The following is a 26,083-nucleotide window of genomic DNA, read 5'->3' as shown; positions in this document are numbered from 1 at the left end:
CAACCCAAGAGAATGTAATTTAGGTTGACAGTTCAGCATTGTACTACTGGAACAGCAAACTTTGGTATCAGAGATTAAATCTGTTCTTTCAAATACATGTAAAAGATCCTGTGGCATTCAAATACCACACATCCCACATTTATGCATGTTTTACAGAATAGTTTTAAAGTAAATCGCACATTATGCATTGGGGATGGTTGTCTCAATTATCAACTTGTAAGTCAATTAAAAAGAAACAAATTTGTAGACCTTGAAGTTTTGGAAGAATTAAAACAAAATAGATGTTCTTCAGTTTTTGCTCAATGCCCTACCGCAGTTATGCACCCTAAAAGATGTTAGACTTGAATATATAAGTTAGAAGTTTAATCCTGCTAAGGGACCTCACATAAGTTTGTCATCTCACGGATGAGGCAAGTGTGGGTTAGCTTTGCGTCATGTTGTTCAGCAGTCTGGGCCAGCCAAAAGGTAAGTAAAACACTTCCCAACAGAGTCAAGGTTCACTATCACCCTTACATTTTTGAAACGTTAAGGCAGAAAGGAGCACCAAAGATTAAGAGGAATCTTAAATTCACCTCCTGCTTTTATGATCTCTTCCCAAATGAAATCTTCAAGCAACTTCAAAAGTGGATGTATAATCCTCCCGGGAAATCTCCTTTTAATGGAGCTGAAAGTGATTCAAGATGTTGCAGATCAGCTAAAGTGAAGCTAAACCAAACTTGTGCTGTGACTTCTATCCTGAAGTGTGCTCAAGAGAATAACAGATTTTTCAACTTATTTTTTTCCTTTAGCGAATCACTTGTTCCTTCAGCAGAACTTTTAAATGGGTAAATACTTTACCTACACATATTAAAAATGTCTTCAAAGGAACAGTTGCTTAATTTAATGCAATAATAGGATTATTTACAAAAAGGAAGGTTTTCTGTTTCTGTGCTGTATATCTCTATGACACTATGACTATAAATGGTCCCATGGTTCAGTGATGCCTCCCTGTATGTTTTCCTCAAGGTTGTTCTGACCAGCTGGGATTGACCTCCAGGTCTAGCAAGCCTGGACAGAGATCACAGAGGGTATCAGATACTGTCGCATTTGGTTATCCCTAAAACCTGACAGCAGTGCTACAAGCAGGATAACACCCAGATAAAATCTACTTGCCCGAGTTCGTGATGCTACTTTTCTTCAAAGCTGACATGTGGCTATGGGCGAGGGTGAATTTGGTAGAAAGAGACTGCCAGGTCTGTCAATGGCAAAGGAGCTGGGCAGCCTTACCTCTTATTGGCATGGCCACCTCTCAAAATGGCCCAGTCAACAAGGTCACTTCTGAGCAGAAACAGGTAGGAGGCATTCCTGTAGCATCCTAACAGATACCGTGATCGCAACTGAGAGCTACATATTCAGAGATATGTGACTTTTTCGATGGACCAGCAGGAAGGAAAGGACGATAGGGTGGCTTTGTTATTAGGAGATGGAATAAGTACGATAGCAAGAAATTATCTTGGACCAGAACATAAACAATCAATAGATAAGAAATAACTAAATGAAAAAGACACTGATAGGATTAATCTAATGGGCTCTTAATTGTGGCAACACTGTAAGTCAAGATTAAACTAGGAGATAGTTAGGACATGTTTAAAAAAAAAAAGTACATTAATGATGGGTGACTTCAGTCTTCATCTAGATTGTGAAAATCAAATTGGTACTGGTAGCCATGAGAAAGAATTCATAGTACATTCAGGACAATTTCCGAGCTCAGGATTGCATATGGTAAAGTGTAATAAAGCAGATTTAATAATGATCTGAGAGTAAAAGATATTTTAGGAAAGAGTGACTACTCATGGTAGAATTTAGCATTTAATTTGAGAATGAGAAATTTGAGTTGGGAACGACAGTGTTAACTGGATTCTTCTAAACCCCAATGGATAGAGATCCAATCTGTCTACCCTTTCTTCAGAATTAAATGTCCCCATCCCAAGAATCAGTCAAGTGAAACCTCTCTGAACTGCTAAAAATGCAATTATATTCTTCCTGAAATAAAAAAGCAAACACTGTACAAATGTAACCTTGCCAATACATTTTACAATTGTAGCCAAATATCTTTATTTCTGTATTCTATTCCCTTTGCAATAAACATTAACATTCCCTTTTTAACAAAAGTGGGAGCTAAATTGCATCATCTGAGAGTGTCGATGGCATGGCTGAAGCTCAAAAAGGGATACAGCAAATTGTGAGATATCTAATGTTGACAAATTAATAATCATAATTCAAAATATTGTGGGAATATTACCTAAAGTCTACCTATCATCTATGTGAACAGGATGAAACCAATTATAGAGAAAACAGCAGAACAAAAGAAGATCCAACCTTCACATTTTCAGCCTCTGTGACATTTCTGTACTGATATGTCCTTACCTGCCTGACCTGCTGTGCTTTTCCAGCACCACACTCCAGCATCTGCAGTCCTCACGTTCTCCTATGTTCTTACAAAAGACACACAAACAGAAATATTATAGTCAATAACAGCTGGTCTCCTACATTTTGTCAATTAATTACCTCTTTATATTGAGTATTCACCACCAGCTGCATTTCCACAAGAAATGCTGTGCATGCAGGTAATTTAAAATGGGTTTTATAGTGATAATTCTCCAACTAGCAGGAAGGAACAGTTTTCTTCTAATGGGTTCAAATATTCCAAAACAGAACCAAGGGGCCATGCTTGGCATGATTGTTTTTAGTTTAGATTAACTGCATAATAAACTATTAACATGGAGTACATTTTCTTATAATATTGTAGTAAAATCACTGTAATTATGCAATGTTTCAAAGGATTAGGTATAGCAGACTAAAATGTTAACTCTGTTTACCTCTCCATAAATACCACCAGATCTGTTGAGTTTCTTTAGCACTTTGTTTTATTTCAGATTTCCAGCATTGCAGTATTCTGCTTTTATTTTATTGTGATTCTACCATCTATTCTAATAAGAATTTAGTGACTTTATCACAGTTACATGTGGGATTTGACAGCTGAAGGGCTGGTCACAGCTGTTGGTGCAATTAAAATCGGAAACATAAAAGGATTATCTCAGAGGGTTGTGGGTTGAAGAAGATGAGATTGGAATGGTGAGGTCATATAGGGATTTGAAATGAAGGATTGAAATTCGAAAATTAAGGCATTACTTAAGCATGAACACAGGTGTGATACTGAAAAGAACATGACATGAGCTAGGGCATAGGCAGCAAAGACTTGTTTGATATCCAATTTACTGAAGGTCAAATGTGGGACTCAGGATGTAACAAAAGCATGGATGAAGGTTTGAGCAGCAGTTGAGCTACAGTAGGGGCAAGGTCAAGTAACATTAAGGGGGTTATAATAAGCAATGCAACTATGTGGTTGAAGCATCTCAGATCAATTCCAGTTTAGTCAAAGGAATGGAGTCAGTGGTTGGAACGGAGTTTGTGGCATGAATCAATGGTAATGACTGGAATTTTGTCAATAGCAGCAGTCACCAGCAGCAGAACTAGAATTATGCACCACTCCTTTTTTGGTTTCCCATGCAGTTGAAATTAAAACTTAAAGTGCCTGCAGTGTGCATGCAAGCCATATTCAATTTAGCACTTGCAATTGATCAATGTAAAACTTCAATGAAATCAGATTAATACTTGTTGACACACTTGATTTGGTCTCATCTGCATTTGTACTGGAGGTGACCACCTTCTATTGGTAAGAAATCTGGCGCCAGAGGTTTTCATGACTTTGCACGCACTAAACACCACACTGACCTTTCACATCGTAGTAGCTGCTCTGAAATAACTCCATTTGAATATTTTGTCTATTGTCTCATTTTATGTTTTCTTTTAAGACTCCATCCTGCCTACTCCAGCTTCCTGACCTTACATTCCCTGCCCTTACTATCACAGCTCGGTGAGCAGCACACCCTGCCCCCACTCTCAGTGCTTGTCCCCTGAATACCACCATTCATACTCTCACACCGCTCAACTCCATCACTAATTTTGCCACCTGCCTCCCAGCATTCACAGTTCCTATTCCACTCCATCCTCTACTCTCTCCTTTAGAGCACAGCATTAATCTCTAAATGAAAACACATCATAGCCGTATGTTTCTTGTTGTGTTTTTCATGTTATTTCAGAGTGAGGATTTGAGGAATTATATACAAGTGACAAATCACATTTCCATTCCTGGGCATGTCAATGACCATTCACGGTAGACATATTTGTGTATATTTATGTATATTTTATACAGGCGGGACTAAGTTGACGCTTTCTTTGCCAGCTTCAATAAAATCATAAATACATTTTGTATTCATGGCCTTTATCTCAGGAGTTTCAGGAGTTTGCCATTCTCCTCACACCCACCAGTTTCTCTCAGTTACAAGTGTAGATTGGTGCTGTAAAGTTAGAGAAATAGGAACTGAGGGATAGAAATCTGCCACCATGTCCCCGGTTTAGTTTCATTAGGGAAAAATGTAGCTAAGCACATATATCCAAGCTTCACTTTGATGCAGTGTGTATTACCTGGATGTCTAGGAGGAGTCCTGGAAAGACTCTTAAATGTGCAGCATTACATTGTGTCTTATTAAGCGTTGCCATCTGGTGCCTGCTGTCACTGCTGAGTCAGTTTTAAGCCAGCGTACATCATGTTTCTGATCGTTCCCACCTTTGGATTTCAAAGGCTACCCTAGGGTCAAAGTGTGAGCAAAACTACATCCCCAGAGGGGTCTAGCACTTGGGGAAAGAGTGCAAGGAGTGTAGGGGGTGGCAAAAACTCCCATCACCTAGACCCTCCAGGACCCTCCTTTTCCCACCTCAGACTCGCATCCAACTTTGAGCACTATCCCTGCAGCTCACTGTTTATTTCCCCCAGTGCAGCCAGTTCTTCTCATAAAAAGGTTAAACATGCTCAGACTAAGAGACAGAGAGAGAAATGAGCACGGAGATCGAGAAAGGCAGAGAGAGAAAGAAAGAGAGGGGCAGAGAAAAAGCGCGCACACAGAAAGAGAGAAAACTAATAAATGATATTGCACAGTGAGCGAGAGCTGTTGAAATTACCACAGACAGAGCAGGCTGTTCAAATGAGCAGAAACTGAAATCCTGGTTTGAAATGTCACACCAGGGGGTGGCAAAGAAAAGTTAACATCCCCCCTCACGTTTGACCTGGTCTACAAAGAATTATGTTTGTTTTTTCTTACCCCATCAATGGAGTTGAGGTGGAGAGGGTAGAGAGTGTCAAGTTTCTCAGAGTGATGATAACCAACCATCTGTCCTGGTCAAGGTGCCACAACAACGCCTCCTCTTCCTCAGGTAGCTTAGGAAATTCAGCACATCCATAAGGGTCCTCACCAACTTTTCCAAATGCACCACAGAAAGCATTCTATCCAGATGCATCACAGCTTGGTATGATAACTGCTTTGCCCAGGGACCATAAGAAACCACAGAGTGGTGGATATAGCCCAGTCCATCTTGTAAGCCAACTTTGCATCCATTGACTCCCTTCTATACTTCTCACTGCCTCAGGAAGGCAGCCAATATAATCAAAGACCGCTCCCACCCCCACTATAATCTCTTGCAACCTCTTCCATCAGGCAGAGGATGAAAAGCTTAAACACATATACCAACAGATTCAAGAACAGCTTCTTCCCTGCTGTTATTAGTCTTCTGAATAGACCCTTCAAAAGTTTAAATTTAGTGCTGATCTCATTCTATGTGCACCTTCTCTGCAGTCGTATCATTGTATTCTTCACTCTGTTCTGTTACCCTAAGGCACTTTGCATCGTATGACCTGCCTGTACTGCACACAATACAAAACGTTTCACTATACATAGGTACATGTGACAATAATAAATCAAATCAAAAAGATGTTGATGGTTGCAGGTAGGGGATATTCACCTTTCCATGCCTTCCCTTTCTCCTTCAAATCCAGAAGTCCATCCTACCCTCATCCCGATTGGCTATCGGGAGCCTAAACCATTTAATGATTGTCTAGTTCACTTTACACATAGGTTTGAAAAGGCAGGGTGCACAAAAACTCGAGGGGAGTTCTCTCCAGCATAAAGCTGGAGCTGCATTACGCTACCATCAGGTAAACTATTGGGGGAAAAGGGAATATTATGAACTGAGGAGTAAATCCTTTTCATTGGCACACTCAATATGGTTACAGCGATATAACCTTATATTTTCATTCATATCATGATCACAGTTAAAAAGCCGGTGTATCCAGGATCCTGTCCACAGGAGGACATTAAAAAAAACAAGCTGCAGTCCCAAGATCCCAGCAAAGTATTATGTTTTGTGGATCCAGGCAGCATTGGGAAGGTGGGGGCTATGACGTTATGGGATAATAGTGGAGCCCAATGATCTGAAAAGGACAGATCATGTTGCTTGCAGGAAAGCATGCATTTAGTATCTGAGACCTTCGTGGGTGTAAATAAACAGATGAGTTTAACCTCCGCTTTCGGTATAAATGTAGTTCAGTTTTTTTTCAGACCTCCGAAAACATTTAGGAATTGTACAGTCATACAGCAGAGTAACAGGGCCATCAGGTCTGTGCCAATTAGCAAATATCAAACTATACTAATCCCATTTACCTGCACTTGGTCCGTAGCCTACTCTGCCCTGGCATTTTAAGTGCTCATCCAGATAATTCTTAAATGTTGCAAGAGTACCTACCTCCACCATCCTCTCAGGCAGCATGTTCCATGTCTGAACTATCCACTGGCTGAAAAATAATTTCCTCAGATTCACCTTAAAATTATGCCTTCTGATTTTAGACAGCCTGCTTAGCTTTTCAATTTTTGTCTCTGATTGAAGACACGTTTGTCATGGGGAAAAGATTCTCACAATCTACCCTGTCTATGCCTCTAATAATTTTAGATGCCTCAATCAGATCCTCCTCAGCTTCCTCTGCTCCAAAGAAAACAAACCCACCCTATCCAGTCGCTCCTGATAACAGATTTTTCAATCCAAACAACATCCCAGTGAATGTCCTCTGCACCTCCCCCAGTGCAATCACAACCTTCCAATATCATGGCAACCAGAACTGCATGCAGTATTCCATCTGTGGCCTAATCAATATTTATAAAATTGTAACAAGACTTCCTAGCTCATTTATGCTATGATGGGCTAACAAAGGCAAGCATCCCACATTGCCGCCTTCACTACCCGTCTACCTGTGCTGACATCTTCAGGAATCTATGGACTTGTATAGAAAGGTCCCTTTGTTCCTCAATGTTCCCTAGGGACCTATTATTAATTGCATATATCCTTTCCTTAATAGACCATTCAAAATACAACACCTTACACTTAACAGGATTAAATTCTATCTGCCATTGCTCTGCCGAATTTATCTACTGTTCAATATCTGATTGTAGCCTGAGACCATTCTTTTCACTATCAATAACACTAATGATGTGTTATTGATTTCATGTCATCTGCAAACTTATTATTTATACCTTCAACATTCACATCCCAACTTGTCAATGTACATAAATAAACAGCAAGGATCCCAGTATCAATCCCTGTGGTACATCATTGGCCACAGGATTCTAATTCCTAAAACAACCCTTCACCAGTACTGTTTGCCTCCTATTTGCAGGCCAATTTTGGATCCTCTTTGCTTGGATCCCATGGGCTCTTATCTTTTGGACCAGCTTTCCATGTGGGACCTTGCCAAAGGCCTTGAGGTCCATGTAAACTACATCAACCACACTACCCTCAATATATTTAGTCTTTTCAAAATTCTCAATTAAATTAGTCAGATAGGATCTCTCCTGAACAAATCTGTTCTGACTATCCCTAATCAATCCCCACATTTCCAGGTGTTGATTAATCATGTCCCTCAGAAATTTTTCTAATAATTTCCCTCCCACTGACAAATTTGTCTGTAATTATCCAGCCTATTGCAGCTGCCCTTCTTGTACAAAGGAGCTGCATTAGCTATCCTTCAGTCATCTGGGGCTTTACCTGTGGCCAGCAAAGTATTAATTGCCTCTGCCAGGCCCCAGAAATTTCCTTCCTTGCCTCCCATAGCAGCCTGGGATACATCTCATCAGGCCCTGGGGATGTATGCACCTTTATCCCCACTAAAACATCTAATACCTCCTCCTTATTAATCTTAAACTCGAGAAGCTCACTATCTCAAATGAAATTTCCAGTTACAATGTATTTCTCCTCTGTGAATACAGAAGTATTCACTTAAGACCTCAACCACATCCTCTGGCTCCAAGCACAAATTGCTCATTTGGTATCTAATAGGTTTCATACTTTCTCTAGTAATCCCTCTGTTCTTAATATATCTATCAGATACCTTTAGGTCTTCCTTGTTCCTGTCAGCCAAAAATATCCTGTGGCCCTTTTTTGCCCTCTAATTTCTTTTTAAGCAACCCCTACACTCTATTCTTTTGAAGGGCCCCCACCCCTCTCTTTTTAATGCGATAGAGGGAGCATATGTTTCCTTTCTTTAAAAGTCAAAATCTAAATATCCCTTGACATCCCTTCACATCCAGGTTGGAAGGACTTGCTGCCCTTGTCTTTTGTCTTAGGGGAATATAGCACTCTTGCCATACTTCTTAAAGATTCCCACTTTCAAAATTTAGACTTATCTGAATTCTGTGATTCTATGAAAGTGGTCATTTAAGCATATGTTTGCCATATGCTGTTTAATGGCTGGCCTTTCCATATTTGATTTGAAAATTTAGTAACTAGGAGAAAGTGAGGTCTGTAGATACAGAAGAGTCAGAGTCAAGCTTCTGCACTATCCTTATTCCTTTCCATTAGGACTTTGAAACTTAGAATTATGGTCACTATTCTCAAGTTCATGCATTGACACTGCAACCACTTGACTTCAACCACTTCATTCTTTAAGATTAAGTCAAGCACTGCCCCATCTCTAGTAGGACGATCTATGGATTGCTGAAGAAGGGCCTGTGCCCGAAACGTCGAATCTCCTGTTCCCTGAATGCTGCCTGACCTGCTGTGCTGTTCCAGCAATAAAGTTTCAACAACTATCTATGGATTGGCACAAAGTGCTCTCCTGGCTGCACTTTAAAAATTCCACCCCATCCAAATCCTTTCACACTAAGGTGATCCCAGTCAATGTTAGCAAAGTTGAAATCCTCTACTCTAATATTATTCCTCTCACACATCTGATTTCCCTCCATAGCTATTCCTCTATCTCCCTCTGACTGTTGCGAAGCCTGTAATAGTGAATCACCCCTTTATTTTAAACTCTACTGAGATGTCCTCAATTGAAGACCCTTCTAGGACTTCCTCCCTCATTACTGCAGTGATGGTTTCCTTGATCAATAATGCAATGGCCCCCAACTCTTTCCCCCTCCACCTCTCATACCTGAATCTTCTATACCCTAGAATGTTGAGATCCTTCAAGTGATTGCAACAATATCATATTCCCATGTGCTGGTCAATGTTTTAAGTTTATCCACCTTACCAGTGCTCCTTGTAAAATTGAAACAATTTAGTTTTCTAGTCCTCGCAAGTGCCTTCTCATGCCCATGTCTTCTCTGCCTACAGGATTGTCCTCGTATTCTTTTTATCTATAATTGGGCCTGGCTCCCCACTTTGCATCTACTCTGTGCTGCATCTTCTGCCAAATTGGTTTAAATTCATTTACTAATTCCTGTTGATTTTTTACAAGTTTTCCTGCTTAGTAGAGAACATAGCTGGTTGTAGATAATATTTAGTGTTTCTGCGATTTCCCTGTCTTTCAGTCTAATGTTGCCTGAAGATGATCCTTAACATTGAGGCTAGCTCCTCCTGACCATGAGGCTGTGGGATAATTTTGCTTTTACAAGTTCATCAGACAAAATAATGACTTCTATTCCTGCACTAATTTGAATTGCTGAATACATGAATTGCATGTATGTCCATTGACTTCAATGTTAGCACATTGATTTTCATTATCTGTGACCTCCTGATCAAAAGTGATTTCTTTAATTGGGCTTCTTTAAAAGATGGCTGATCTGTGTTTATTAAACAGATATTTTTAAATAAACTGCTATTTTAACATGACCACTCTTATGGTAGCCACGCCTTTTGGCATTTTGCATGGGGCCTTATTACTAGGTAAAAACAATGACTGCAGATGCTGGAAACCAGATTCTGGATTAGTGGTGCTGGAAGAGCACAGCAGTTCAGGCAGTATCTGAGGAGTAGTAAAATTGACGTTTCAGGCAAAAGCCCTTCATCAGGAATTACTGCCTGTGGACCTTCATGCTCTCAAGGGACCATGTAAAAAGCAGTTAGAGCCTTTTCCATGCACTTCCCTTGTTGTGGCTACAGAGCACTTTTGATCCTGCTCAGTTTAAGATGAATGGCTTGAAATCCTGCTCAGTTTAAGATGAATGGCTTGAAAGTGCTGACATTCACTCTACCCTTTCTCAGCCTGTCGAGGATCCTGTTCATTCCAGAAAACTTTTTGTTTGAATAGAGTGGAATTCATTGCTCACCCAAGTGGAACTGTGTGCTGTCTGTCCTATTGTTGGACTGCTCTGGTCGTTTTCCCCCATTGTGGGTGAATTGCTGGGTTGCTGTGGAAGTCCTTTATCTATTGCTCTCTGCTGCTGCTGGGTATTTCAGGCCTTTTCCCATTGCTTACTGCTGTATTTCTGGATCCACTTGCTGCTTTCCAATCTGCTATAAACATATTAACAGGAGTAAGAGACAGACGAAGACTAAATACAAGGCCAGTACAAACTGTTAAGATTTATTGGCTATAATGCAGACTCCTAAGTATTCTAGAATAGGGCTTCACAAGTGCTGTCTTCTGTCAGTTCTCAGTCTCATGTGATCTGATATTGTCAGGGTATAGCTCCCTCTGCAGATGCTGAGTAGCTATAAGCAGTAGTTTCTTCCAAAGGACTGCAGCTCGTCTCCAAGAGGAGCAGACAGTCTTTCAATGCTGGAAGCTATGTGCAATGTCTGTTAAGCTTCTGGGCATTCTGAGTCAAAAAGTGTGGTGCTGGAAAAGCACAGCAAATCAAGCAGCAGCTGAGGAGCAGGAGAGTCGATGTTTCAGGCATAAGCCCTTCATCATGAATGTGGGGGGGGGGGGGGAGAGAGTGGAGCAGGTAGGTGGGAAGGAAGATAGACAAGTGGGACAGTTCAAGGGAGAAGTGCCGAGTTGGGGGTTGGATCTGTTGAGCATTTAGCTGCAGAGCCCAACTGCAGAGTCACTCAGTGAATGCTACAGCTATGTAAAAGGGGAGGAGAACAAAGTTTGTATATTTACTGCCTCAAGAGAATTGGGCATGGGATGATTCCAAACTGAGTCCTGTGCCCAAAAATTGGAACCAACACATTTTTTAGCCCTAATTATTTATTTTATAGGGACTAATCAAATGTTCTTCTTACCTACTTGCTTAATTACTTGGAAGAGAATCAGTATCTTAGGCTACAAGAACCTTTATGCAAGGAAGAGTTCTATCAGCTGACATTGTAGGTGGAGACAGGAGAAAAGCTCCGATACACCCCCAGCAATGAAGTAAGCCACTGAGAATAAATCGTCACCAAATGCCTGTTGCCTACAGAGTTTTAAAAGAAACCAGAAGGAAGGATTTGATTTAATAAATTGTATTAACATGCTGTTCCTCTCATCAGTGAACAGGCTGTTTCTCTGCTTATAGCCTGCAGAGCAAAAGCTAAATGTTGAATTTTGGAAAACATATGGGAAATAATGAAATGAATGCATCATATAAACGAGTTAAGGTAAATCAAGTTGTTCCACATCACCAGTGCTAAATATAGCCTCCAGAATAATTCCAGCCTTCAGTATTTGTGAGCTCTGTCCCCTGCGACATTTTATTCAAAATCAGAACATTTTCGATATTCAAGCAAACTTGTTTTTACAATGCAGACCCCAGACTACATCAGTCCAGAAGCTTCAATAGAGTTCTGCTGAGCTGAACTTGGATCACAGTAGTGCTGCAGTAATTTGGTCTAACATAATTCAAGGGAAAACGCTCAGAATCTGTAATTCCACAAGTAAATAATTCAAAGTGTACGCTACATTACAACTAAATACAAGCAGGGTAGATTTGTTGAAGGCGAATTGTGTTTTCATCCATGATCAACCTTCTGGCACAGATAGTCTAGTTTGTATTTCCCCAAATAGTCTGTTTTGAGAGAGCTGCCTCACTTTGTGTTTCTTCCATTAGTTGACCAGAGTCAGATTGGAGGGTGATGTAAAAACAATCCAGCATTCACATAGCTGTCTCTGTCTCCTCTGCTTCCTCCAGTCATGCCCCCTGTTTTTTTCTAGATCGGTACACAAGCTATTATTGGAATTTGACTCCTGATAGAGTCAGTATGAACAATGAGAATAAGATGTTTTTAGGATTATTGAATCGTTCCTTGACAAACATCTTGGATTTGTTTCTAGCCATCAAAAATCAGTCATGATCTCATCTTAACTTGTGCATCTGTCTGCCTCAAGTTTCTCCTGTAGGTCTCGTTAATATTACTAAAATGGTCATCTTCAAAAATGACAAATCTTGCTGTGACCTTGCCCAGCAACATGGCAAATTCAGCCATCCATTTCAACTTGATGAATATTGCAATCGAAATGAAGATCTCCTTCTCCAATTCATGGTTACATGTATCACTTGTTCAGTGACCAAGATCTTCAAAGTATGAGTTGCTCACTGAGCCTCCATTCAGCAATAACAAAACCAAACTTAAATGCCATTCCTGGCTTCCACGAAGGTTACCTCATCCACCTGACCCTCTCTCCCTCACAGCCCTATCTTAGCCCTGAAGTCACACCTTTCTCTTGTTTCTCATTGATTTCCCCTCATGCCTCACCAAGATCATCCTATCCACAAGAATCATCTGTTTCCTCAATCCTAAATCTATGAACTGCTGACCATCTGATATCATCTCTTGGTCTTCATGTGATCCAACATTGTTAACAATTCTCTCTCCATCTATTTTAGATTAGCTTAGATTCTCTACATTAGATTCTCTACAGTGTGGAAACAGGCTCTTTGGCCCACCAAGTCCACACCGACCCTCCGAAGAATAACCGACCAAGACCCATTTCCCTCTGACTAATGCACCTAACACTATTGGCAATTTAGCATGGCCAATTCACCTAACCTGCACATCTTTGTGACGGTGGGAGGAAACCAGAGCACCCAGAGGAAACCCACGCAGACACGGGGAGAATGTGCAAACTCCACACAGACAGTCACCCGAGGCTAGAATTGAACCTGGGACCCTGGTGCTGTGAGGAAGCAGTGCTAACCACTGAGCCTGTAGATCTCGTTAATGTTACTAAAATGGTCATCTTCAAAAATGACAATTCTTGCTATGTGACCTCACCATCATGACTCCTTTCCTCAAAGGACAACAACCTCTGACACTATTGAGCCTAAAAACCATCATAACATTTCCAAACTTGCATTTCTTGAATATGTTGTCAACTCACAAACATTTGTCTATTTTTCTCCTGGTCTCGTACCACGCTGGTTCTTAAAGTCAGAAATGGTATCTGATAATGATTGCAACAAAACAAAACAGTTTAACATCAACATTCTCAACCTTTGATCTGATTGATCAGACCATCTTCCTTCAATGCAGCTGGTCAAACTGAATGGGATTACTCTCATCTGGTTCCATTCTGGTCTATTTAATCATCTCTATTTCCCAAAATACTATTTGCACTGATACCCCTTTCTGCTCCTGCACCATTAACTCTAATCTTCCCCAAACGTCTATTGTTGGCTTCCGTTCTATTTCTCATTCATGTAGTGTCCTCTGGAGACATCAAAAAGCATTGAGTTGGCTTTCATATGTACTGATGAACCTCAACTCTAACAGTACCATCTGAACCCCTTCACTATTGCTAGTTTACCAGATTAACTATCTCACATTCAATGCAGTTAGACGTTTCCTCCAATTGAATGCTGGGAAGGCAGAAGTCATTATTTTTGTTCTTTGCTCCAAAGTCCATTCCCGAGCTACCAACTCAATCTCTCTGCCTGGCGACAGTTTGTGACGAAACCGGACCGCACATAACCTTGGTTCATATTTGACCCTAAGGGTTTCCAACCACATATCCACAACATCACTAAGGTATTCCATTTCCATCACCATGGCATTGTGTGACTTCACCCCTCACTCAACTCATCTGTAATCCTCATTTATGCCTTTGCTACCATAGGCGGTCCTGGGTAGTCTCCCAGTTTTTAGCCTTGTCAACTGGACACCATCCAAAATTCTGTTGTACATGCTTGTGCTTGCTAATTTACATTAGCACCCAGTCAACTAAGTTTATAAATTTTAATATTCTCAGTCTTGCTTTCAACTCCTTCCTGGATTTCACCTTCTTATCTCTGTAATCTCCTCCAGCTCCTCAACTATATCAGCTTTCATCTAATTCTGGGCTCTTGAACATCCCCAGTTTTAAGTTCCCCAGTATTGCTGGCAGTGCCCTGAGTGTGAATTCTACATTTCCTCTGTAAACCTCTCTCCCTCTCACTCTCACTCTCCTCCTTCTAATCTACTTTTTTTACCCAAGATTTGGTCGGCTAACCTAATATTTCTTTGTTTTTTTAAAAAGTTCTTGTGAAACAACTTAGATGGGAGTGTTGAAGGTACGAAGTGAATAACTTGTTGATCATCCTAACCTGTGCTCTCTTCTCAATGTCAGTGAGATCCTTTAATGTTTCAATGTAGGTTTTAACTTTTTTTTTTAAGAAAAGAGACTGAAGTCTATTGCCCATCCCTAATTACCACAGGGTAGTCGAGAATCGACCACATTGCTGTGGGTATGGAGTCACATTTCGGCCAGACCAGGTAAGAATGGCAGATTTCCTTCTCTAAAGGATACTAACAAGGTAGGTTTTTAAAACAGTAGCTGACAATGATCATCTGGTAGCCAATATGCTTGCTTGTTATTTGAATTCAAATTTCACCATCCACTACAGTAGAATTTGAACTCTTATGCCCAGAACATTAGCCGGGGTTCTGAATTACAAATCCATTGGCATTAGCACTGCATCAACGCCCCCACCATCCTGTGATCTGAATGAAGTAGAATACTGCAGTTACGATGTCAAGCTCAGTTTGCCTTATTTGGTACTATTGTATTTTTATCCAAAAGATAGCACAGGATGAGCAAATGAACATTGCCTGGATTATTGCTGATGCAGTTGTGACAGAAGCTGTGTGTTATGATGGAGCAAAAATTGTGGTATTTTAGGGAGTCAGCTGAATGATGTTCCTTTCAGTAAATCTGGAAGTCAGCAATTTCTTGCAGGCTGTGGAGTTTTAAATTGCTTGGACAGGTTTTCCAGAAGGGAATCAGATGTACAAATGGGTGGGGAGCCTTAGAATAGGCCACAGCTACAGTTAAGTCAACTTCCCCAGCCGATGGAAGTATGGAGGGAAGAACAATCCTCAACGCTGGGGAGGAGGGATTGGGTATGAATCAGAGAGGCAACGTTGGAGTCCAGATCCAGACACACCTCCTTCACGGGTGGAAAGAGCTGATCCCTGACTTGGGGTCGGGTGTATGTGGGGAAAGTCTGATGGGGAGAAACCTGGGGGCACGAAATCACTTGCCTTGTCCCTGAAGTTATACTCACCTCAGTTCACCCAAGTAAAGAGGATTAAATCAAACACTGCCAGCCTCATTGATAAATCTGAACAACCAATCCACCTCTGCTGGGAATGTGTCAGCTTCCTGCTCCTCACTCACTTTCCACTGACCTGAAGGCAGGCTTGATATATTTTAAAAACTTTGCGGATTAAGACTGAGCCCATTTCTTTTAAGTTTATGGAACACAAAAGGTCATAGTTACAAAGTATATTGCTATTATTGCATAAACCAAGGGCATTACCATCTCTGCAGACCTCTGCCTTTTCCAGTGCCACAATGTATTAACTTGTAAATGGGAATTTCTTCAACCAAAACTGAGAAACAGATCATCTGATTATTATCTCATTGCTGTTTATCAAACCTTGGAGTATATTAATGGGCTGCTTTCTTGCGTTAAAAAAGTAATTTAATTTCAAAAGCACATCTCTGGCTGTAAAGTACTTTGGGACAGCAAGGTCTTAAAAAATTGTCATCTAAATGTAAGTTCTTCTTTTCTTATTCCAAGATGGACAATGCCATTGATAAACTTCTATTGTGTAGGGTAATGGTTTTCAAAGGATTATTATTGAAGACTGCATTAACCTCCACCTAATTTAATGATGATATATAGTCCTGGTGGGGAAATCAGCATAACATCTGATCTCAAAGTACACAGATGTGTTGACTCTGTCTCCCAATAGTCTTAGCAAATTGGTTAGACATTGTTATTATCATATAATAAACTGCAGCTTGTTAAGAAAAAATCTATTTTGATTAAGGCTTGCTAGCAGTTATTCTTGTACCACTATAAACCAAATAGGTCCTTAAATCTGGTCAAGGAAAGAGGATTGGCAATATCCCTCTACCCACAAATATCAGAACTTGATGTTGTATTCATTAGTCTGCAGCCACATCCATGTGCAGGGTCCATTATTATAGTAGCAATAATCCCACTTCCTCAGAGAGAGATGTCTGGTGGGGAGTTTAAACTGTGGGCCATCAAGCCACAAATGGGGTGGGGGGGGCGGTAGTTGAGAAGGTAGGACCGTCAAAGGCAACCTTAGCTGGTTTGGGAATTGAACTTATAGGAGTATAACTCCACATTACAAACCTGTCAGTCAGTAAGCCATTCAGCCAGCTGAGCTAACTGGCTCAGTAACTGTAAATGGAATTATAGAGTACTTACAGCTCAGAGAGACTATTTGGCTCACCATGTCTATGCTAGCCCTCTAAAGCAGCAATTCACCTCATGTTATTCCTTTGCGGTCTCCTTGGAGTAATACAATTGTTTCATTTTCAGAGAATGCTTCAGTTCTCAAGTGGAAGCTTAATTTGAACTGTCCTTCACCACATGCTGATGCAGTACCCTTCAGATTTGAACCATTCACTGCAATAAAAAGCTTTCCTCAATTTGCAATTGTTTCTCTTGCCAATTACTTTGGATCAGTGTCTATCGGTTTTTAATTTTTCCAACAATGGGAGCATAGTAGTCTCATTGTCCAGTTAGAATTAGCAGATGGGCTATCATATATGAGAGGACAATAGGAGCCTTTCCAGCTTAATAGCAGCAACAGGATGTGAAGGCAGGTAAGTGAAAGAGAGAGATCACTTCAGAAAGGAAGAGTCCTTTATGTCACATTGTTTAAATCTGAAGTATAGATTCAGCAGCCTGATTGCCACCATGGGTATGATGTGGGAGGTGGAGTGGATGCAGTGGGGTGGGTAGGAAGGGCTTGCTAATACTAGGGCTGTATGACCACTGCCAAGCAGCTAAATATTAGCTTTTGGGGACCTGAAAACAAACTGCAAAGTTCCAATTGGCCTTAAGTGACCATTAACCATGTGTGTTTTCTGTTATTGTGGGTCAGTGCCATGCTGCTTTTCTCCTGTCCCCACTATCATCTCCCACACATGGCGATATGGCTGGAGTGGGGTGGAGCTGAAAAGCAGCAACTATTGACATTAAATTCTTTAATCGCTACTTCCGTTTTCACCTCTGACCAACACTCAAATTCTGTAGTTCTGTATCTGTAGTTTTCCAAATTCTAGAGAAACCTGTGACAGTTTAGGGGCAACTTAAATCAAGAAGTATGTGCTGTTGGCAATAATTACCTTGCTGTCTTTATGGCTGATCTCTTTATCCCCTTCTCCAGTATCCTTTTGACTTTTTCAATTTTGATCTTTCACAACATTCCAGCAAAGTTTAATGTATGTATTAGAACCACTGCTGAAGACTCCAGGCAGAATATGGAGGAGTTTATTTACTTTCTACATGCAACACATTCTCCACGGTAATGCTTTTGATTGAAAATTTACATCTCAGCAAAAAAATCATACAGTTTAACAATCCTTAGAAACCTGCAGCACCTTCAAGGAAGAGATTCTTTTGGTTGGAACAATACATTAAGTTAGTTCTATAACAATTTGTTACCAGACAAAAGCTTGAAAGCCTGTTGCCTGAGGCAGTATCTGTTGGCTATAATCAAATTTGTAAGGAGTTCTCAATTACCTGTAAGAGTAATATGGTAGTTATGGTAGGGGATTTTAACTTTCAAACACAGACTAGGACTGCCATAGTGTTAAGGGTTTAGTTGGAGAGGAATTTGTTAAGTGGGTACAAGAATATTTTTTGATTCAGTATGTAGATGTACCTACTAGAGAAGGTACAAAGCTTGACCTACTCTTGGGAAATAAGGCAGGGCAAGTGACAAAGGTGTCAGTTGGGGAGCACTTTAGGGCCAGTGACCATAATTCTATTAGTTTTAAAATAGTGGCAAGAAAGGATAGACTAGATCTAAAAGTTGAAGTTTGAAACTGGAGGAAGGCTAGTTTTGATAGTATTAGGCAAGAACTTTCAAAAGCTGATTGGGGGCAGATGTTCGTAGGTAAAGGGATGGCTGGAAAATGGGAAGTCTTCAAAAATGAAATAATGAGAGTCCAAAGACAGTATATTCCTGTTACGGTGAAAGAAAGGCTGGTAAGATGCAGGGAATGCTAGATGACTAGGGAATTCCAGGTTTTGGTTAAGAAAAAGAAGGAAGCATAAGTTAGGTATAGACAGCAGAGATCGAGTAACTCCTTAGAAGAGTATAAAAGCCGTAGGAGTATACTTAAAAGGGAAATCAGGAGGGCAAAAAGGTGACATGAGGTATCTTTGGCAAATAGGGTTATGGAGAATCCAAAAGGGATTTTATAAATACATTAAAGGACAAAAGGGTATCTAAGGAGAGAATAGGGCCCTTCAAAGATCAGCAAGGCAGCCTTTGTGTGGAACTGCAGGAGATGGGGGAAGATACTGAACAAGTATTTTGCATCAGTATTTACTGTGGAGAAAGACATGGAAGATATAGAATATGGGGAAATAGATAGTGACATCTTGAAAAGTGTCCATATTACAGAGGAGGTGATCCTGGATATCTTTATTCACCTTTATGTATTTTAAGTCCCAGGACCCGACCAGGTATAGCCTAGACCTCTGTGGGGAGCTAGGGAAGCGATTGCTAGTCCCCTTGCTGAGATACTCAAATCATCAGCAGTCACAGCTGAGGTTCCTGAAAACTGGGAGGTTGGTTAATGTGGTGTCACTATCTAAGAAAGTGGTAAGGAAAATCTGGGGAACTATAGATCAATGAGCCTAACATTGATGGTGGGCACATTGTTGGAGGGAATCCTGAGGGACAGGATTTATATGTATTTGAAAAGACAAAGACAGATTAGGGGAAGTCAACAAGACTGTGTGTGGGAAATTATGTCTCACAAACTTAATTGAGTTTTGTGAAGAAGTAATGATGAGGATTGATGAGGGCAGAGCGGTAGATGTGATCTATATTGACTTTAAGTTGTTCAACAAGGTTCCTCATGGGAGACTGGTTAGCAAGTTTAGATCTCACGAATCAGGAAGAATGAGCCATTTGGATAAAGACTGGTTTTGAAGGTAGAAAGCAGAGGGTGATGGTGGAGGGCTGCCTTTCAGACTGTAGGTTTGTGACCAGTGGAGTGCCACAAGGATCGGCACTGAGTCCACTGCTTTTCATCATTTATATAAATGATTTGGATGTGAACATAAGAGGTACAGTTAGTAAGTTTGCAGATGACACCATAATTGGAGTTGCAGTGGACAGCAAAGAAGGTTACCTCAGAGTACAATAGGAACTTGATCAGATGGGCTAATAGGCTGAGGAGTGGCAGATGGAGTTTAATTTAGATAAATGCAAGGTGTTGCATTTTGGAAAGGCAACTCTTAGAGGGACATATATACTTAATGGTAAGGTCCTAGGGAGTGTTACTGAACAAAGACGTTGGAGTGCGGGTTCATAGCTCTTTGAAAGGGGAGTCGCAGGTAGATAGGATAGTGAAGGCGGCGTTTGGTATGCTTTCCTTTATTGGTCAGTGCATTGCATATAGGAGTTGGGAAGTCATGTTGTGGCTGTACAGGACATTGTGCAATCCTGGTCTCCCTCTTATCGGAAGGATGTTGCAAAACTTGAAAGGGTTTAGAAAAGATTTACAAGGAAGTTGCCAGGGTTAGAGGGTTTAAGCTATAGGAAGAAGCTGAATAGGCTGGGACTGTTTTCCCTGGGGTGTCAGAAGTTCGGGGATGAATTTAGCGAGGTTTGTAAGATCATGAGAGGCAACTGTAAGGTAAACAGACAAGGTCTTTTCTCTGGAGTGGAGAATCCAGAACTAGCAGGTGTAGGTTTAAGGCGAGAGGGGAAAAATTTAAAAAGCACCTAAGGGCAAACGTTTTCATGCAGAGAGTGGTGTGTATATGGAATGAACTGCCAGAGGACGTAATGGAGGCTGGTACAATTAAAACATTTAAAAGGCATCTGGATGGATATACGAATAGGAAGGGTTTAGAAGCCAAGTGCTGGCAAATGGGACTAGATTGGGTTGGGATATATGGTCAGCATGGACGAGTTGGACTAAAGGGTCTGTTTCCGTGCTGCACAAATCTATGAATCTATTACACTATAACCTGAATTTATTGGGCTTTTGGGAGGATGATATTGCCATCTTGTGATCTACTCAACTTAAAAAAACACAGCTGAAGCCTGGCACTTCTTCAGGTAAAGGCCCAAGGCTGAGCTCTGACCTGAGCCTGTATAATGTGCATTCTGAATTAGAGTCATGGAGATGTACAGCATGGAAACAGACCCTTTGGTCCAACCCATCCATGCTGACCAGATATCCCAACCCAATCTAGTCCCATTTGCCAGCACTTGGCTTCTAAACCCAATCTAGTCCCACCTGTCGGCCTATATCCCTCCAAACCCATCCTATTCATTACCCAGCCAAATGACTCAATGTTGCAATCGTACCAGCCTCCACCACAGCTTCTGGCAGCTCATTCCAGACACATACCACCCTCTGCGTGAAAACGTTGCCCCTTAGGTCTCTTATATCTTTCCACACTCACCCTAAACCTATGCCCTCTAGTTCTGGACTCCCCGACCCTAGGGCTTTGTTCAGCAATACTCCCTAGGACCTTACCATTAAGTGTATACGTCCTGCTAAGATTGGCTTTCCCAAAAAGCAGCACCTCGCATTTATCGGAATTAAACGCCATCTGCCACTTCTCTGCCCATTGGAGCATCTGTCCCAGATCCTGTTGTAATTGGAGGTAACCCTCTTCGCTGTCCACTACACCTCCAAATTTGGTGTCATCTGCAAACTTACTAGCTGTACTTCTTATGCTCACATCCAAATCATTTATATAAATGACAAGTAGTAGAGGGCCCAGCACCTATCCTTGTGGCACTCCACTGGTCACAGGCCTCCAGTCTGAAAAACAACCCTCCACCACCACCCTCTGTCTTCTACGTTTGAGCCAGTTCTGTATCCAAATGGCTAGTTCTCCCTGTATTCCAAGAGATCTAACCTTGCTAATCAGTCTCCCATGGGGAACCTTGTCGGAATGCCTTACTGAAGTCCATATAGATCACATCTACTGCTCTGCCCTCAATCTTTGTTACTTCTTCAAAAAACTCAATCAAGTTTGATAAACATGATTTCCCACACACAAAGCCATGTTGACTATCCCTAAATCAGTCCTTACCTTTCCAAACACATATACAGCCTGTCCCTCAGGATTCCCTCAACAACTTGCCCATCACCGAGATCAGTCTCACTGGTCTATAGTTCCCTTAGAAGTTGGTTTCTCAATTTCCCTGATTATTGGGGGGTCTATAATACAATCCCAATATGGTGATCATCCCTTTCTTATTTCTCAGTTCCACCCAAATAACTTCCCTGGATGTATTTCCAGGAATATCCCCTCAGCACAGCTATAATGCATACCCTTATCAAAGGGGCCACTCCCCCTCCTCTTTTACCTCCCTTTCTATCCTTCATGTAGCATTTGTATCCTGCCAGTCCTGCCCATCCCCGAGCCATGTTTCCGTAATTGCTATGATATCCCAGCCCCATGTTCCTAACCATGCCCTGAGTTCACCTGCCTTCCCTGTTAGGCCCCTTGCATTGAAATAAATGCAGTTTAATTTATTAGTCCCACCTGGTCCCTGCCTGCCCTGACTGTTTGACTCACTTCTGTTCTCAGCTGTACCAGTCTCAGATCGATCTCTTTCCTCACTATCTCCCTGGGTCCCACCCCCCCCACCTTACTAGTTTAAATCTTCCCAAGTAGTTTGAGCAAATTTCCCTGCCAGTATATTAGTCCCTTCCAATTTTGGTGCAATCGGTCCTTCTTGTACAGGTCACTTCTACCCCAAAAGAGATTCCAATTATCCAAAAATGTGAATCCTTATCCCATACACCAACTCCTCAGCCATGCATTCATCTGCTCTATCCTCTTATTCCTGCCCTCATGAGCTCGTAGCACGAGGTGTAATCCAGATATTACTACCCTGGAGGACCTCCTTTTTAAAATTTCTACCTAACTCTGTACTCTCCCTTCATAGTCTCAACCTTTTCCCTTCCAATGTCACTTGAAATAAGCAACACTGGAACCAAAAGTGACATTTCACACACTCCAAATGATGGATGTGTTATGATTACACTACAGTCTGTGCACTAGTGAAAACTCCAGTCATAACTGTTGCATTACCTGGAAGTTACAATGGATCAAGCCAATGCAGAAGGTTTTAGTTCTCAGAGCGTAATACCATAAAATTAGGGGACTAATATACTGTCAGGGAAATTAGGCTATTTGGTCCTTTAAATCTGCTCTGCCATTCGATCTTGGCTGATATGTTTCTCAACTCTATTCTTCGATGTTCTCCCTATAACTCTGGATTCCCTTACTAATCACGAACCTATGTATCTATCTCTCTGAAGTACACTTAATGACTAGGCCTTCACAGCACTGTGTAGCAATGAGCTCTACAAATTCACCACCCTCAAGCTAAAGAACTCATCTCAGTTCTAAAGGGCTGTCCCTTCATTCTAAGGGTGTGCCCTCAGGTTCTAGTTTCTCCTACGAGTAGAAACAAACATTCTCCACGTCCACTCTATCCAGGCTTCTCAGTATTTTGTAAGGCTCAATCAGATCTCCCCATACCCTTCTATACTAGTCAACTGCTACTCAGAACAAGCCCAGCATCTCAGGATCATCCTTTTAAGCCTCCCGTGGATCCCCTCCAATGCTAGGACATCCTTCCCTAGATACTGGGGCTAAAACTGCTCTCAGTTTTCCAAATGTGGTCTGGCCAGACCATGTACAGCCCCAACAGTACATTATTGTTTTCTAGCCCTCCTGAAATGAATGCTGACATTGTGAGGAATACAGAGGTGAAAATATTTCAATCAATTGCAACAAACTCTCAGTTTCTGAGAAGTTACAGGAAATTTGACAATGAGAAAAGGCATTCAGATCAGAAAGTTTCTCAAAATCCAGATGAATAAATGAGCCCTTATGCAAATATCATGAAAAAGGACACATTTGATCACAGAAAATGATCTTAAGTTTTCAATCCCAAGCTTGTAATACTAAAACCTAGGAGGAAAGAAATTTGTAGAATTCAGAAGTCACTCGGGTTTAACGAGTGTAGCCTATGCACAATTTGTGTGGTAACCAGACATTTCAGTAGAAGTAGCAGATATTGGCTTCTTGTTACACGTGCATGATCAATACCAAACACGACAGCACATCTTCAAGTCTCTCAGACCTTGGCAAAGATTGCAACAAGACCCATTTGACTTTGATGGGAAAGCATAATTGATACTTATTCAAAGTGGATAGAAGGGCTAGATTCACATGACCACGGAGACACGAAGCTTTGAAGAAATTGCTTCCCCCAGTGTTTGCAGGTGTGTTAGTTTCAGACAATGGTCTGAGAATTAGGAATCAACTATGTATTTAGTTCTCCTCTTCATCCACAGGCCAAATGGAGAAGCTTGAACACAATTAAAATTTATGAAATTATTAATGATCAAAAATATTAATTGGAACTTACCTTTGTTGAATAATTGAGTTGAAGATAATTTACAGATATCAGATTTATTTTTAAACAAATACTAACTATTTCTGAATCTGAAACTGGCTGGTACACAATTCAATTCAGAATGACCAAGAAGCAGCTTACTAAATGAAAGCGAGAAGGCTCCCACCTTAACGAATTATATACATTACATGACTAATATCCCAAAATAGCTCATTGCTGAACTTACTGTCATCAATAATATTCCAATACTCTTGTAATGCGTCAAACCTAGAATACTGCATACTCATATCATTTTCTTTAGTGACTGAAATAACTGCACAGAGGCCGATATCCCATCACCAAGTCACCCTTGATTTATTTGTAGCCAGCTAGCTCAGAGTCAACTCCCCCGAACTGAGGAGATTCTCAATCCAGTTTACATTTCTTTTACCTGAACAGAAAAGATTCTAATCTCCTTGTTATATGTTTTTTCCTTTTAAATTAAACTCTCACATTACCACCAAACAGCGACAATGCTTTATGTTCCCCAACACCCTTGTCACGAGTGTGTAGGTGTAGGATACGGTGAAGAACGAGTGCGGAAATCTTTATTCATTTCCACCACCAGGAAGAAAGGAAACACCCAAGTGGCCAGTGACAAGCAGTACCCTTTTCAGAGGCCAATAGTGAGGGGGAGGGCAGGGATCAAATCAAAATGGAATGGCGGGATTACCTTACACGGAAAGACTGAAGCGACTGGGCTTGTATACCCTTGAGTTTAGAAGACTGAGAGGGGATTTGATTGAGACATGTAAGATTATGAAAGGATTGGACACTCTGGCAGCAGGAAATATGTTTCCGCTGATGGGTGAGTGCCGAACCAGAGGACACAGCTTAAAATACAGGATAGACCATTTAGGACAGAGATGAGGAGAAACTTCTTCACCCAGAGAGTGAAGGCTGTGTGGAATGCTCTGCCCCAAAGGCAGTGGAGGCCCAGTCTCTGGATTCATTTAAGAAAGAGTTGGATAGAGCTCTCAAAGATAGTGGAATCAAGGGTTATGGAGCTAAGGCAGGAAGAGGATACTGATTAGGAATGATCAGCCATGATCATATTGAATGGCAGTGCAGGCTCGAAGGGCAGAATGGCCTACTCCTGCACCTATTGTCTATTGTCTATTGATACAGCAAGTGCTCACCTCCCAGCACACACACAGGTGTTCAATCTTCAGAGGCCCAGCCGAGGGCGAGGCCTCCCCACAGGTACAGCTCCTCTGGTAAAATGTATGTTTTCCACAAGGGCTCAGTCCAAACACCAAAAACAGTGAAGACACATACAAAAAAAACCCAAAGGAAACTAGAGTCCAAGGGCTAAGCCCTACCACAAAATTATCATCCTTTTCTCAGAAAAAGAGAAAAGAGTAACGCACAGGCTGTAACCAGCCAGTGAAACAACCCCCTAATGAGAACTGAGCTACATCTGAAACACATTATGTGCATCAGGAGTTTAACAATCAGTCCTCACTAAAAGAAATGCCAGTTCACAAACTGGCTAAATAATTCAGCCACTTCAGGAATCAGGTTTCCACCCAGGAAAAAAGGAGCAGAAACCAACTGCAACAGTAATACACTAACTGTAGAACCAGTCATTCCCCTAAACTGAGAAGGCCTCTGAATCTCCTGGTTATATATTTTTTTTAACCCCCACACTACCACCAAAGTGCGGTAGTGCTTATTTTTTTTTTCCCAGCACCCATGGTGTTCTCCTGATTATACTTTTTTTTTGGCCAGTGACAAACACTGCCCTTCACATCAAAGGACAGTGCTGTGTAATCTCCTGTTTATTTTTTTTTCTTCTTTTTTTATTTCTTTTTTTTATTTTAACCCCCACACTACCACCAGTGCGGTAGTGCTTTTTTTTTTTGTCCCAGCACCCATGGTGTTCTCCTGATTATACTTTCTTTTTGGCCAGTGACAAACACTGCCCTTCACATCAAAGGACAGTGCTGTGTAATCTCCTGTTTATTTTTTTTTCTTCTTTTTTTATTTCTTTTTTTTATTTTAACCCCCACACTACCACCAAAGTGCGGTAGTGCTT

General features: G+C 41.1%; 1 long non-coding RNA gene across 1 annotated transcript; it reads right to left on the bottom strand.

Moving 5' to 3' along the window:
- Nucleotides 1-2,448: 2,448 nt before the first annotated feature.
- Nucleotides 2,449-25,219, bottom strand: LOC122558050. The gene is made up of 3 exons (XR_006314025.1): nucleotides 25,185-25,219; nucleotides 10,473-10,656; nucleotides 2,449-2,474 (listed from the first exon to the last, which is right to left on the bottom strand). It is a non-coding gene; the product is annotated as an uncharacterized LOC122558050 (long non-coding RNA).
- Nucleotides 25,220-26,083: the final 864 nt, after the last annotated feature.

Source organism: Chiloscyllium plagiosum, chromosome 16 (genome assembly GCF_004010195.1).
Source record: "Chiloscyllium plagiosum isolate BGI_BamShark_2017 chromosome 16, ASM401019v2, whole genome shotgun sequence".
Taxonomy (NCBI): domain Eukaryota; kingdom Metazoa; phylum Chordata; class Chondrichthyes; order Orectolobiformes; family Hemiscylliidae; genus Chiloscyllium; species Chiloscyllium plagiosum.
Note: the sequence above shows the minus strand (reverse complement) of the source record. Positions and strands in the feature narration are given on the sequence as shown.